The sequence below is a fragment of the Artibeus jamaicensis genome, unplaced genomic scaffold (assembly GCF_021234435.1).
Source record: "Artibeus jamaicensis isolate MK-2021 breed Jamaican fruit bat unplaced genomic scaffold, CSHL_Jam_final contig_465, whole genome shotgun sequence".
Lineage (NCBI taxonomy): Eukaryota > Metazoa > Chordata > Mammalia > Chiroptera > Phyllostomidae > Artibeus > Artibeus jamaicensis.
This window is the reverse complement of record NW_026521843.1, coordinates 22,482,647-22,498,285: the sequence shown is the minus strand read 5'-3', so window position 1 is coordinate 22,498,285 and position 15,639 is coordinate 22,482,647.

Sequence of the window (15,639 nt, the reverse complement as noted above, 5' to 3'; positions counted from 1 at the left end):
AAGGGAAAAACTACAAAATTTTGATAAAGGAAATCAAAGAATATCTAAATAAATAGTGAGATATGTCATGAGTCAAAAGTCTCAATATATAAAAAAGTCAATTCTCCCCAACTTAATCTGTACAATTTAGTGTGGTTCTGATCAAAATCAAATGATTTTTTAGAATGTGAAAAACTGATCTGAAGTTTATGTGGGACTTCTGGGTCAAGGTGGCAGTGTAGGCAGACATCGCTCGCTTCTTTGCACAACCACATCAAAATTACAACTAAAATATAGAACAACCATCACTTAGAACCATCAAAAATCGAGTTCAGTTGAAATCTGACAACTACGGACTTAAAGAAACCACACACATCCAGACTGGTAGGAAGTGCACAGAAGCAGAACAGGCTGGTCCCTCACCCATGTGTGGTGGATAAAAATTTGGGAGGGATATCTCAGGAGTGAGGAGTCCTAGCCCCACACCAGTCCCCATAGGCCAGGGTTCCCTACAACTTCTGGCTGCAAAAACCAGCAGGCACCCAGTCAGTGGATGAATCTCCCAGAACTCCAAGCAGTTCCTCTTAAAGAACACTCACATAGACTCACTCCCTATGCAGACTCACTCCCTCTGAACTCCAGCACTGAGGTAGTACCTTGAAAGGTACCAGTGGTATACAGGGAGAAACTGAAGTGTCTGGCACCAAGGTGAGCAGAGGCCATTTTTTCTTTCCTAAACACTCCCCTTACAGAGCTGCCAAGGCTCTGTATCTGAGCTGGCAAGCCATATCTGAGACTCATCAACCTGGCTAACACAGTTGACCTGCCTTAGAGATCTCCAGAAACTCTGCCCCACCCAACTTCTGGGCCCAGACAAATTGCTTTTCTATATGAATGGCTGGTCTTGGCTCATGCTGCACAACTTCCTAAATCCTCTCAAATAAGAAACAGCTGGCCTCAGTGAGCCCCAGGCCCAGCACTAGCAGCAGCCAGCTGAGATTCATAGCTTGGCTTTGCCTTGGAATCTCTAAGCCCAGCACAAGCAGCAGCCAACTCAGATTGCTTTATAGCTCAGGCAGGGTAACCCCAGGCAAAACAAAGGGCTGACCTTGGCCAGCACCACCTGGATAACCCCACAGCCAGCAAAACCAGTGGATAGCTACAGACCAGGTCAGAGCACCACCACCTTGCCCCTGCAAAGCTGATCCTCCACAGAGGTTGGAGGTTTGTGGTAAGTGGTCACAGCCAATCCTTTGCACCTTACTGACTTGGATAAATCTCTCTGATTGACCTGCCAGCAGCAGTGAAAGCTCAACTACACGAGGAGGGTGTACTCAGCTTACGCAAAGGGTGCACATCCAGTACCCAGCTTGGGTGATTGAGGAGGCTGTGCCACTGGACCCTACAGAACACCTACTACATTAGGCCACACTACCAAGACATACAGTTATAGTAGCTCTACCTAATACATACAAACAAGCACAGGGAGGCTGCTGAAATAAAGAGACAAAGAAATATGGCCCAAATGAAAGAACAGATCAAAACTCCAGAAGAACTAAATAATTGGAGATAAGCAATCTATCAGATGCAGAGTTCAAAACACTGGTTAGAAAGATGCTCAAGGAACTTAGTGAGGATCTCAATAGCATAAAAAATATCTAGTCACAAATCTATTCACTAATTGAAATAAAAAACAATTTACAGGGAAACCATAGTAGAGTGGATGAAGCTGAGAATCAAATCAATGATTTGAACTATAAGGAAGCAAAAAAACACCGATCAGAACAACAGGTAGAAAAAATTTTTAAAAATGAGGATAGTGTAAGCAGCTTCTGGGACAATTTGAAGCATTCCAACAGTCATCTTCTAAGGGTTGCAGAAGGAGAAGAGAAAGAGCAAGAAATTGGAAATCTATTTGAAAAAAATGATGAGAGAAAACTCCCCTAATCTGGTGAAAAAAAAGTAGACATGCAAGTCTAAGAAGCACAGAAAGTCCCAAACAAAATGGATACAAAGAGGACCACCCCAAGACACATCATAATTAAAATGTCTAAGGTTAAAGATAAAGAGAGAATCTTAAAAGCAGCAAGAGAAAAGAAGTTAGTTACCTACAGGGGAGTTCCCATAAGACTGTCAGCTGATTTCTCTAAAGAAACTTTGCAGGCAAGAAGAGATTGGCAAGAAATATTCAAAGTCATGAAGAACAGGACATTGAGCCATCATTTCTTTACCCAGCAAAGATATCATTTAGAATCTAAGGGAAGATAAAGAGCTTCCCAGACCAGAGAATATTAAAGGAGTTCATTATCACCAAACCATTGTTATATGAAATGTTAAAGGGACTTATTTAAGAAAAAGAAGATCAAAACTATGAACAGTAAAATAGCAAAAAATACAAATCTATCAACAATTGATTCTAAAAACAAACTAAACAAACATGAAGAACAGAGACAGAATCGTGGGGAGAGAGAGCATTTTGATAGTTGCCAGATGGGAGGGGATTTGGGAGGGATGGATGAAGAGGTGAGAGGATTAAGAAGTACAAGTGGGTATTATAGAATAGCCATGGGGTGTAAAGCAAAGCACAGGACATGGAGTAGCCAAAGAAGTTATACACATGACCCATGGAACTGAACAATACTGTGGGGATTGCCTGAGGGTATGGAGGGGCTGCAAAGGGGGAAAAATAAAGACAAGTGTAATAGCATAGCCAATAAAATATAATTTTTTAAAAAGCACAAAGGAAAATAATGAATTTTGTATGGAAAGGCAAGAGTCCCTGAATAGCCAATACAATATTGAGAAGAACAAAGCGGATGACTGACACTATTTGATTTGCAGACTAACTATGAAGTTATCATGAGAGCATGACAATGAAGAAGACGGACACATAGCACAGAGGAACAGCAGAGGACATCTGGAAATAAAGGCGAAGGAAAAAAAACAGTCTTTTCAATATAGGGTGCTGGAACGATTGGATGTCCGTATGCAAAAAAAAGGGGGGGCGAAGAAATCTAGATACAGGTCTTAAACTTTTTACAAAAATTAACTCAAAATGCATTATGGACTATGTGCACAAAACTATTTAAAACCTCTAAAAGAAAACTGAAGTGACTTTGTGTTTGATAATAAGTTTTTAGATACAACAACAAAACATAATCAGTGAAAAAAATTGATAATTTGGACTTTACTGAAATTAGGAATTCTGCTCTGTGGAAGTCACTGTAAAGAAATTGAAGAGACAAACCACAGACCAAGAGAAAACATTTGCAAAATACCTATCTGATGAAGGACTTGTATTTGTATTATAAAAATAATTCTGAAAACTCTACAATAAGAAGGCCAACAACCCAGTAAAAAAAATGGGCAAAATATCTGAATAAATGCCTCACCAGATAAAATATACATGTGGCAAGAAGGCATACAAAAAGATGTTCAACATCATATGTCATAGGGAATTACAAAGTAAAACTGTGAGAAACCACTACCCACCAATTCCAGTGGCTAAAATGCAAAACACTGATAACCCCAAATGCTGATGATGATGCAGAGCAATAGGAACTCTCATTCATTGCCGGTGGGAATGCAAAGTGGTGCAGCCACTTTGGAAGACAGATCGGTAGTTTCTTACAAAAGTAAGTTTACTTTTATCATGTAATCCAGCAATCACACTCCTGGGTATTTATCCAAATGATCTAAAAACTTGTCTATGTAAAAACCTGCACACAAAACGTTTACAGCAACTTTATTCAAAGTCATCAAAGTGAAAAAATGCATGTGAAGTGCTTTGTGCAAGGTCAAGAACACATGGCGTGTAACGAAGGCTGTCATTATTTTACTGTTATTATCCTCTAGGACTATATGTAGTCCAGTTTTCACCTTAAATCTTCTCATTTCATATAAGATCTTGGACAAATTAGTTATTACCGGTAAGACTTTTTATTTTTTTAAATAATAAAACAAGACTATTGACATTTCTTGCATTTTTATAAAAATTAATTAAGAGAGCACATGCTTATTATGAAGCTTGGGATATAATATGTAATCATAGGAGTTTTGCTAGCCCTGTGACTTGAGCCAGTCTGTTCATTGGTAAAATAAATGGGAATAGTACCTTTCTCAGAATAGTACAGCCTAAGATCAGAGAGGCCTAGTGAATTTAAATGAATTGTTCAAAGTAGCATGAATGGTTATGAATGGACCAGGACTCAAGCTCAGACACAGATTATAGTGTTCAAAAAATGGTCGCTGTTAATTATAGCTATTCTTTCTCTCCCCCCATTCACCATCTCTTTTCTCTTCCCTCCGCCCTCCCCCCCCCCGAATTATTCATATATGGTGACAAAAATTCAATCCCTCCTGATCTTTCTAACAGCACTGGGCTTCGAGGGCTGGCACTCCATCCCCCCACCCCACATTGTCCTTGCCCCATCTTGAAAATGGGTTTTGCTGCTTGTCTCCTGGTGCCAGAAGGCAGAGGTCTTCCTCCTGCTCAGGACATGACTCTGCAGTGCATTGGGTAGCCACACTGAGGGGGATGGCAGAGCCCCCAGAGCAGAGGAGGAGATGCTAAGAAGTGGGAGGAAGGGCAAGTAGGGGTTTCAGTGTGTTTTCTGACATTGGGCTGGGCACCTTTACGTTCCTCATTTAATCTTCACAGCAAGGCCTGGTCCTTGGCATCCTGGGGGCCGAGTGTAAAACTGTCCACAATGTACCTGGTGGTGAGATGGTGAGATGGAGATGTTAGGGCCGTGGGAGGTCAGGATCACAGCATCTTACCCTGTTATCCTGACCCCTTGGGAAACCCGTGGTTCAGCCTCAGTCGCTGGGCGATTTTCTGGCCAGAGAGGGAGAGAGGCCTTCTTTCATTGTGCTCAAAAGTAATTCCTCTCTGAGTGGAGGTAGGGCCTTTTTCTTAGCAACAGGAGTGAACGGGAGGATGGATGTTCTCATCAAAGCCGAAATGGTATATTAGAGAGGAGCAGGGAGTGTAGGTAGGAGGGCCCGTGCCCCTCGAGTGAAGGAAGTTGTGCCTTCCAAGGAAGTAGTGAGAAAACAGAGGGCCTGGGGACTCAAGAAAAACTGCCTCCACTCGTAGCCAATCAATGGGCTTTGAAAACAGGCCCGAGTCAGAATCACACTTCTGTGACTTACTAGTTGTGTGAGCTTAAGCAAATTACTTACTTTCTCCAGGCAACAGTTATCTCATCTGTAAAATCAATGCAGCAGAGAGACTTCCATGATGTGACCCAGACCTGTGAGCTGGACCTGAGCCAGAGGGGCAGATTATGTCCCATGGCCACCCAGAGGCTGTCTGATCGAAATGGGTGTTTTCCCGTGACACACGGGAGCACCCCTGCCTTGCCCCTTACTGCGCGCTGGGTGCTGGAGCAGATCGTGGCCTTGACCTGGTCAAGCATATAAAGTGGTCTCCCGCACCTGGCAGCACGCCCCGCTAGCACCCATGCCTGGCTCCCCTTCTGCCCCATGTAATTGTTTGGTGTCTGCCAAGCAGCATGCAGCACGCTCTGTCTTGCCGCTGCCCGAGACGTGCCTCTAATGTGAGCTTCTCTCCATCTCTGTTCACTGCCAGATTGGGTGGGCAGCCTCTTTCTTCCTCCTCTCTGCCCTGCGCTTACGGAGGCAGACTTATCAGTCTCCGTGCTCTCCTCTGGGTCTGCGTGTCCTCGAGATGAGGACAATCCCGAATGACCAAAATCCTAGAGGAGAGTCCTAAAGTGAACATTGACCTTTGTAAAACAACCATATGAATTAAAATGAGGTCAGATAATATCTAACTTTGTAACCATTGCTCAAAAATATCATTATTTTCATCATCACTTATCAAACTCAAAGCTGGACACAAAGGAACTCCACGCCCTGCTCGACCTCCAGGGGGCACACCTCCACGGGAACCAGGCGGACTCCAGAACCAGGTCTCTGCCTCTGTCCACAATGTACCTGCAGTACCAGCCGCGTGGGCTAGTGAGAAGCACCCTGTGTGACCCACTCCCTCTTGGTTCCGATTCTAAAAGACTTTTACTGGGTGCCTGCTGTGTGGCAGGTTTTATTCCAGATGCTGAGACACAAAGATTGAAGATACGTGGTTTCTGTTTGGCTGCCCCCTAGCTCAGGAAGATGGAAGGAGCATACAGACCATGCCGCGCCCCTCCCCCCTCCACGCTTAGGCTCCTTCATGGAAAGCGCAGATGCTTGGGGTGAGGGATGCAGACGGCGATGAGCAGCCCTGACAATGCAGGAGACAAACTGTAAACTGTTTTCCCAGAAAACAGCTTACACAACACCGGGTATCGGTTTTCTCCTTGGCTCTTACCCCCATGTACTGAGATAACGGAACCAGTAACAGAGAACACAGCTCATCTGATTGTTGGAAAAAACCGAAAACACCCCAAGGGAAGAAAGAGTAGCGTGTTTTGTGCAAGGGAGACTCACAGTTAGTGGTCGATCCTGCCTGGCCCAGATGCTCCTCGTGCCTGGGGATGGGGCACTGGCTTCCGTGGAGGGTCTGGAGACCAAGGCAGACATTCTCCTGTGGAAAGTCCCCAAAGTCCTTCCCTTGGGCTTGGGAAGTTTCTGTGGGCTAAAATGGAGCCAGACTGTGCTTTTCGATAGTCTAAATGGTGGAAGAAATGGACAAAGCAGAGAAGGGGATGAAGGAGAACAGAGATGAGAGGAGGGGGAAGGAGGGTAGCAAGAGTCCTGGATGTCAGGGCTTGTAAGTGAAGTCAACAACTACCAGGCCCTAGAGGCATCTACAGGCTTATAAAATACCTGAACATGTGGCATTTTAATCTTTTCTTAAAATTCCCAGCCTGTCACCATCTCACTCTGAAAGGGCTGGGTGTGACTGTCAGTTCAGGGTCACTAGCTCTGTCCCTCTGTGTGAGTTATTGATGCTAAGGGACCCTGTGTTTCAGCTCCTGTGAAATGAGCACAGCGGTCCAGTGGGGAGCATTCAAGGAGCCCAATGGTATGAAGCATGAAACAGTCTCATCCACAAACAGCTTGTGGGTTTCCTTCCTTGCATTTCTTCTGAGCTCTCCATAGCCAATGGGCCACTGGAACCACCAACAAAAAAAAAATCTGAATTCAACAAAGTCTCACCAGGGTTCTGCACTATGTTTGGGGACCCAGTTAAGTCACAAAACCCAGCACTGGCTTCCCATCCGTGTGAGTGCAATCTAGTGTGTGATGGAATGAAATGCACGGCTTCTCTCCCACGATCTGTGTGAAGTTCCTTTGATGCCGCCATGGGCTTCTTCAGGGGGTCTGATTTCAGTGAGCTCATTGCTGAGCCTGTTTCTGCAGAAATTTATTAAACGCCAGAATCTAGGGGAATAGTCAACGAGCACCCACCAGATTCTTACATGTGAGCAACTTCAGTGGCTCTGCAGGGGTCTGCAGATAAAAAGCAATGTGAAACTCTTTAGAGAAGATATAAACAGCCAGGAAACACTCTGTCTCTCAGGAGGGAAGCAGAGAAATTCTCCATTTCTATGTGCCAATTATTTTACGTACATTATTTGATCTTCCTACAAAATTCTTCACAGTAGGAATTTGTATTACCATTTTAAAGATGAGGAAATAAGGCTGGGAGAGTGTAAGTCACTTGCCCAAGTTCATACATGGAGCAAGGGCTGAGTCTGGATTTGAACTCAGTTGGGGATCCAGTAGTTTTTTCTCTTCTATATCATGTCACCTTTCCCTCCAAGCCAGCATTTCTGGGAAATAAAGGAACTCCAGTGATGAAGCAGCGTATTTTCCCAGGATCTTTGCTCCTGACCCCTCCCCTCTTTCCCTGGAAATCGATAACAAGGCCTGGAGGATGACTGGGACAGCCTCGGTCACCTTTGCGCTTTAGTGAACACAGCGGATTCATGGCCTGGTTGCTTTCCCATCAGACTTTTGCTGAAAAAAACAGTGTACCTGCCAGCTCAGTTCAGCATTTCCCTGGCTCTGCTTCCCCCACAGGAAGCTGAGAACCTGTCTCTGTATGTGTTATCAGACCAGCTAAAGACTTACATATGTCAACACGGAAGAAGAGAGCTTTGATGTGAGCCCCGCATCTAGGAAAGCCCTGCTGCTGCCGTGCTCCGGCCCGAGCTCTGCATCTTTCATCTGGTTCCACAAGATGCCTCACTTCCTGCAGGATGGAGGCAGATGAAGCAGGAGGCTCCCAGGGTAATAGCGCCTTCCCCAGGACCTGCATTGAAACAGGGCTGCAAGAAGACGCCGATGATTTCATGGCTCTCACCCTTAACTTCCTTTGGAGGAGGGTATGTGGGCCCTTGCTGGGTCTACACAGTCCATGGACACTATGGCTCCTCGGGCAATAAAAGACGGTGACGGTGAGGTGCGTGCATATTTTAAGCAAGGCTCAATTTAAAGTGAATGGCTACCGCAAATTGTAGATTTTGCAAAGTCTACTCACACTTGTCACGTCACATCCTTCTTAGGTGAGCCCTGTGAGCTGGACACAGCAGGAGGAAGTGTCCCAGCAACAGGTACTTGGCTTGCTCAAGATCACACAGAGCCATGCCTCTGGGCTCCCGGTATGGATGGTATGTGGGTGATGGGTGTTCCCAGATGACACAGCAGATCCCTCTGTGAGGAGAGCCCCATGGTCCTCTGTCCTGGGTCCCGCTTAATCTCTAAGTTGGGCCCATCAACCAGGGTCCCCTGGCTGTGTGCCCAGCTGAGTTATTCTCTCTGTCCCCTTTCCTCCGTGTCTACTTGTCCTCTTTCATTCTGAGCCTAGTTTCCTTCCTAGTCGGCGTACTTTTCCCTGTTCTGGTACTCCAGGCTAAGATTGTGAGGACATTTGGGCTGTGTGTAGCTCCAGAGGCAGCGGTGCACGCTTGGAATATGGTGATTTGTGTAACACCGCTGGCCCTTTAAGGGTCTGTGGCCACCAGGGTGCGATGGGAGAGGGATCTCAGGATACTGCCGCCTCCTGCTGGTTAAATTGGATCTAAACCTGCTGCTTAATTTGACATATCCCATCGTTCTCACTCTTTTTCTCCATTTTTGGAAGAAGGCTCATTTTTTGAACGATTCATTTCATATGCCACTTTTATCCATCATATTACATTGGTGTGTGTATTTTGTGTGTCCATGGCCTTTCTATTCAGTTTCACTGATCTTTTCATTCACAATATTGCTTTACATATTATAGATTCCTTTTTTTTCCAATAACCGATAAACATGGTTTCCCTTCCTTACTCAACTTTTTCAGAATTTCTACAAGTAGTCTTGTTGTTTGTTTTTCTAGTGGAATCTTAGAACACAAAAAGAATTTTGTTGGTATTTTAATTGGAATTGCACTAAAGTTATAGATTAAGGGATTTTTGATAATTTTAGAATGATGTCTTCTTTGTCAAAATATAGTATGTCTCTCTATTTGTTCAAGCCCTTGGGTACTTCGATTTCTGCTTACCTATCAGGCATGATTCTTAGACTTATTCCTAGCCATTTGATTTTGTTGTGTGGTTATGATAAATGGGGTGTTACCTTTTATTACATCTTCCAACTGGTGGTTGTTTATATTGCTGATTTTTTTCTACACATTAGTTTTTTACTGCATTACCTCAGTAAATTCTCTTGTTGTTCACAATAGTTTTGAAGTTAATTCTCTCAGGTTTTTCATGTATATAAGTTTATTTATCTATATATTGGGTAGGCCAAAAAGTTCATTTGTTTTTTTCCCTGTAAAATGGCTCTAGTAGTGCTCAGTTGTCTAACATCATTCAAAACAATTTTGTTAGATTGTATTGTGACAGTTGCTACATCAGTGTGCATTTAAAAAAACTTATCAAAATTGGTGAATTTTTGTGTAGCCATTTAGTATTGAAGATGGAGGAAAATATGCAAGATTTTTTGCCATACTATGCTTTATTACTTAAAGAAAGTTAAAACATGCAAAAAGAGATTTGTGCATTGTAGGAAAAGGTGCTGTGACTGGTTGAACGTGTCAAAAGTGGTTTGTGAAGTTTTGTGCTGGAGATTTCCCCCTGAACGATGCTCCAGGGTCAGGTAGACCAGTTGGAGTTGATAGCGATCAAATTGAGGCATTAATTGAGAACAATCAACGTTATACTATGTGGGAGACAGGTGACATACTCAAAACATCCAAATCAATAAAGTTATTGGTGAAAATGAAAAATGTATTTTACTTTACAGAAAACACTAAGTGGACTTTTCGGCCAACCCAACAAATAATGATATTTATTATACTCCATTGATATATTACTTTCAAATATTATACTGTGATTTACTTGTCTTTTCTAGTTAGAGCTAGTACTTCCAGAACAATATTAAGTAAGGGTTGTGATCATGTCACCTTGTCCCATCCCTGACTTCAGTCCAAATGCTTCTACATTCTGTGTCAATAAGCATGATGGGATCAGATACACATCTTTTATTATGTGAAGAAAGTGTCCCATTAGTTCTACTTTGCTAAGAAGTAATCGTTTTAATTTTAATCAACAAAGGAGGTAATCTTACCCTTAAAATGGACTCTGCATGTGTGTTTTATTATGAACAATTTAGTAGAGTACTGATATGTGTAATTTATAAATAAACAAATATTTTGGTAGAATGCCAATTAAAAAAAACTCTTTCAATCAGGCTATCAAAAAATTGGGGAATAATGGGCTTAGAAGATTGGAGGAAAATTACTTAAAGTATTAACATTTACCACATACATTTTAGTCTCTCTTTTTTAATGTGGAAGGCACCTCAGGATCTTGAATACTGTAGGATCACCATTATGGATATTGGTTAACTTATCCATCGGTGGAAGGTGGGTTACCTGAGGACCAGTTATTGGAAGGCCTTAGTTCTCCTAGGAAGAAGTCTGATTTTTGTGGCCCTCTGAATGTCTTCCTCTATACTGGCCAGTTCCAGTGAAGCAGCGATGCCCTGGCCTCCCCCAGCCCCTCACCTCTCACGCCCCATCACCTAAGCTCTACAACACAACAGAGGCAGGGAGACAGGGTGAGCCGGTGTGGCTGGGCCCGGCCTCTCTGGATCATGCCTTGCACAAGTAGAATGTCCCGGCTGAGAGAGGCACTTTCCGGTGGAGGCAGTGTGACAGCTGACACACCTGTGGGCAGAGCAGTCAAAGGGTGGGGAGGGAACCAGACTCACAAAGACCCTTTGCTTCAGCACAGTGGGACTTCCTGTGACCGCTGCCAGAGTCTTCCTGAGTGGAGGGTTCTGAAACGTGAAGAAACACCCGCGTTCTTTGTAGTCATAAAAAGGGGAAAGATAGCTGGAGGGATAAACATCTCAACCAACAAATTCTTTTTATGGGATGTCTGGCTTTCTGCAAATTTTACTGAACCAAGACATGTGTTCTTTTCAAATTAATACATACAGTGAAAAACTCAAAACAACATGCTGATTTATTCCACGAAGATAATTTCCAGGCTAACTGTGGTTTCTTTCACATTTCCAACGAGAGCAGGGAGTGCGTGTGTGTGTTGGGGGTGGGAGAGATCTCCAAAAGTCCCGGAGAGGAAAAGTTTCGGTTCACATGCAGAATAAAATTCAGTCTCAGTCTTTCTCTTTCTCTGTGGGTGTGTGTATGTGTAAAATTGCAAATTTAATTCAACTTTTAGAATGTTTTTTGAGCATTACCGGAACACTGAAGTAAGATAAGAAGCATTGTCTTTTAATCTACTTAGGGAATGAATACATGGGCCTATGGGGTGGAAAACAACTTGAAGGAATACAGAATTGAATAAATTAGAAGCACACACTGTGCTGCGAGAGGTCAGAGGACTCAGGGCTGGATGTTGGGAAACAAGCCTTCCTGTGAGTGCAGAAGAGCAAGGCAGGGAGAGGCCCGTACCATTGATACCTGCCTTCTCCCAGCCGTGTTTGGTACCTGCTCAGCTTTTGATGCAAGGGATTTCGGAAGGTCTGTTTTGATGACCTGACCCTGGGGAAGGAGAGAAATTAGAGCTTCTGTCTGCTTTTTTTCTGTACTGCTGCTGTTAAGGCAAAAAAAGAAAAAGGAAATAATTGACCCGCAACTGACAAGGATGTTTGGGGCTGGAGGGTTATTGGATGTAGTGTCATTGGGCTAGTCAGAGCAACTGAGTCATGGAAGGTGGACCCATGGGCTCAGGAGAAGAGGCTCGGATGACTAGTTAGGGAAGGGCAAATTAAAACCTGAAATTAGAGACCGGGAGTGACCACGTCAAGTGTCGGCAAGGCTGTGAAATTGGAGCTCCCATGCATTTCTGAGGGGGATGCACACGGTTCAGCCGCCTGCAAGGCAGCAGGGCCGTTTTTCGTGAAGGTCACAGACACTTAACAAGCAACACAACCGCCCCGTGCCTAGGTGTTTATTTCCCCTCTCCATATCCTCAGAAAGATGTGTGCATGGATGTTCATACGAGCCTACTGCATGACAACTTCAAACTGTAAACAACCCCCAAAAGGTGACATGATAAATAACTTGTGGTTTATTCAAGTTGTGCAGTGTTACCGAGCCACAAAATAAAATGAACTATTGACAAACCAAATGAGAGATAAATCTCACAGGTGTGCTTGGTGGAAAAAATACCATTTACATGGTATTCTAAGTAAATAAATAAACTAACTACAGTGACAGAAAGCAGATCTGTGGTTGCCTGATACTGGGGTGCAGGTGGGAGACTGAGTGGGAAGGGAACGTTCTGGAATTATGCACATATATTATATCTTGACACTGTGACCTGAATTTGTCTGAACTCACCAATCTGTACACTTACATTTTATTAAATGCAATTTATATCTCAATCAAGCTGATGCGAAAGAAGCCGAGACCTCTTCTAATGAACAGACTTCAACGTCAAGAAAACCAATGCGAGAGGACAGTCACTTCTGAGAGAACCCCTTGCTGGTGATGGAAAGGTGAGCGGCTGGGGCCCAATCTGCTAACAGCTGCGCCAGGACCGAGGCCGAGTCCCGGGCTGTGAGCCGTGCGCACAGCCCGCCTCGTTACACGATTCTTCAGATCACTGGCTTCTCTCTTGAACTAGAAACTGAAGTTAGGGTCCAGCTAACTGTGTTCAGAAGCATTCCTCACGGGCCTTGAGCCTCCCGGGAGGAGACCCCCAGCCCGGAGAGCACTTCCAGCCGGAGACCGACGTGGGCGGTCAGGAGAACATGCAGCTTTTCATTCCGCCGCGCCGCAAGCTGGTCTTTGTGTAGAGAAGCTGGGCGTTGGTAATACTAGCTGGGTTTGGGAAAATGCACACAAACTTCTCCCGCTCCCCCAGGTTTCTGCGGCCAGCTCAGTGAGCGGAGGGAACAGTGCTGATTGGGGGCATTTGAAGCTGTGCGATAGGTCATAATCTCAACTAAGTATGTTATGAAACGGAAATTATAGCTATGGAACAGTGCAAATTCACATAATTACATCGAAATGAAAAGGGAAACAAAGGAGGACTCTGAGCAACATCTTGAGGGGAAATTACCACAACCAGATGGAAGAAAATTGTTCCCTAAGTAGAATAAGGCACCTTTCCAGGCGAATCCTACGAATTTATCTTATATGGACAGTAAGCTCCCTATCCACAGTCCATCTTAAATTACTGTTTTCCCTCCAGTGAACCTTTTCCCCCTCTGTGGGAGACACTAGTATGTTCTTGGCGAAGTTAACGATCACACAAATTTCAACAAGTCTTTCTTTGTTCTTAGGCATCGATCTTTTTTAGCTGCCTTAAGCATTTTTTTTTTTTAGGTAAATGGCAACAAAGGAAACAGAGTTCCCAAGGACATTAAATCTTAAACGGTTTAAGACCGGTGCACTGCTCCGACAGATCTTCGCTCGCTGTGTCAGCCCTGGCCCTGAGTCAGGACAGCTGGGCCCAGTTCTGGTTCCCTCATTAACTAGGTATGTGACCTTGACCTCCAGCAAACCTAACCTTTAGTCCCGTGTCCTCCACCAGGAAATGAGGATGGCACCCCTTTCTTAACCTGCCTCGGCATGTAAAAGGTTTTCATGGAAATATTAGATGTGATAACATTTTGAAAAATTAGAAGTTTAATATCAATATGAATCAGGGCTTATTTTTCAGTTAGAAGAAAATTTTGTAGATGCTAGAAGCACAGTGTATGTGCTTGTTGGAGGACCTGGACTCTACAGCAATAACCATGCTCCGTCGTCCTTTCCTTTCCTGACGAGCACAGGGTGTTAATCTCCTAAGACCAGCTCTCACTCTTGCCAGGGTGTTGGGAAGGGTACGCTGAGAGTGCTCTGAACAGTTTTAAATTTCACAGTGGGGTATTGTAGGAGTTACTTTATTGCCAAAACAACAGACTGAAAACTGAAGCCTAGAAATGGAGTAAAAATTAAAATTTCAAAGAGAAAAAAAATGCAACTGGGTCATAGAAGTGCCACAAGGCCTAGTAGGTGGTCTGCATTCTATTTAATGAAGGCTGTAGCAGTAACAAGAAAAAAAGGAAGAAATAGAATGTAACCAGGTCTGTAATGTTTTTAGGGAGTAAGAGAGTATCATGAATTTGAAGGCTTAAGGGCTGGTCTTGGCATCGCCTCAGACTTACTGTCTCTTGCCTGGTCCCTGATATACTGGGCTTCTCCATTTCCGGTCCCCTTCCCCTCTGCTCTCTCCCTGGTACATCACATCTGAGGACAGAAGTGACTCTCAGTTTTCTCTTTCAGGAACCTTGGGACTAGATGAAATGAGTGTCCCTTTCTTGAGTGGGTTTACTCAAATGAACATGCTGATTGAGTCTATGTGGCTAGACTGGAGAAAGGGGATAACAGATGGCCGTTGTCGTCCTCGCCTTGCTGAAGATCTGAAGGTACCTGCTATTTTAGGAGGGAGAGAGGGCGTCTAGTCATGTGCATCAGGAAGGTTTGGGGCAGAATTCCATCACTTGAGCCAGGCCTGTCGTGGGTAGGGGAGTCCACAAGCAGGTCCCAGGAAGGGGAAGGTGGGCCTATGCCACAAAAAGGCCCAAGCCAGAGGCAGAGCACCAGGCAGGCCTTGAGCAACCACCACTCCCGTCTGTCAGGAATGCAGACAGTGCGTGAGGATGTGTGTGTATAAGGGGAAGATGGAAGAAACTACTCTGGAAAGACAACCTGGTAGGGGCACAGAGTGTGGGGTGTCCTGAAAGCCCTGCTGAAGACTTCGGCCTCTGGGCTGTAGTTAGTTGGAAGAAGATGGTGAGATACTGGTATTGTCTGCTCTTCCTCAGGGAACCTCACTGGCATGGGTTTGTGCCCATCCCTCTCCTGCTCCTTGCCCCTACCCTACACAAGAACATCCCTAGACCCAGGAAGAGGCGTGGGGAGCAGCCCAGCTTGAGGGTCCCCTGTGAACCCTACGGTGGGTTCAGCAAGTACCTTCTAACCTCCACCTCCACTGGCCCCAGTGACAGCTTAGTCCCGGGTCCTGCATCAGGCTTCAGGCCCTGACTGACTCCAAGGAGAAAGTACGAACGAGGCGTTGCCTGACTCCCTGCTCAAGGCTAAGACCCAGGCTTCCAGGCTGGGTGGGCGCCAAAGCTGGGCAGGGCCGGACCAGCTGGGGCAGGGCCATAGGGGCCTGCTCAGTGTGCTCGAAGGGCCGAGAGTTCTCCAGAGCTCAGGCACCGCAGCATTACCAACAAGAACCA